Source organism: Pan paniscus, chromosome 2 (assembly GCF_029289425.2).
Source record: "Pan paniscus chromosome 2, NHGRI_mPanPan1-v2.0_pri, whole genome shotgun sequence".
Lineage (NCBI taxonomy): Eukaryota > Metazoa > Chordata > Mammalia > Primates > Hominidae > Pan > Pan paniscus.
The window spans coordinates 168,832,868-168,833,712 of NC_085926.1; positions in this window are offsets into that span (position 1 = coordinate 168,832,868).

Sequence of the window (845 nt, forward strand, 5' to 3'; positions counted from 1 at the left end):
TTTTGTGAAGCCACTAGACTTGGGAGGCATCCTCAGTTTTCCCCACTCCTGGAAAGAGTGATATTTTTGGCTTTTTGTCACATCATAAACCAGAGTTAAATACACAGCTGCCCTCTGAGACTAGCGACATCTATGCTTTAACTGGTGATGGGGTAGCAATGACACCCAGCATAACAGTTGATCGCTGTGAGCTGAGGTCATTATGCCTCAAGGAGGATGAGAGAACTGTGATTGTCTATTTCGAGAGCTGAACATCCAGGTACCGACAGAGTCCTGGAGAAGTTTAGTCCGTGGAGAAAAGATAAAACACTTAAGCTTCAAAATAAGCTTTTCAAGTTTTCATTAGCAAAAATGGAGAGATTAAAAAGAAAAAATCTAGCACTGGCAGTAAGGTGAGGCTCAAGGGATATACTGTGATTTATCATCAAGGACTTTATTCTCTTCACCTCTTTGCAGTCATGCTAGAAGTTTCCAGAACCCCTAGGGCATATGGTGTGCAAGAGTCAAAAAGTAAGAGAAGAAAACTCCTCCTTTGAGAGTGAAGTCTACAGAAATGCAGGCCAGAAGGGTGTAAGGTGTTATTCCAGAGTCTGCTGCCGCTAAAGCCTTTGGGATTGACGCGAAAGATCTCAGTAGTACTAAGAAGAACCAAAACCACTCAACAGTTCTGTGAGGGAGTCTGAACCATGGAATAGTAGGACTTTTCACACACAAAGGACAAATAAATCAAGAGTTAATTTTGGCTACCAAACTGCAATTTGGTTTTCTAGGTCATTTTCCCCCAACTATTTAAAAACAAACTTTAGTGCTACACATATACAACTTTAAGATGCTGAATTCTCCTA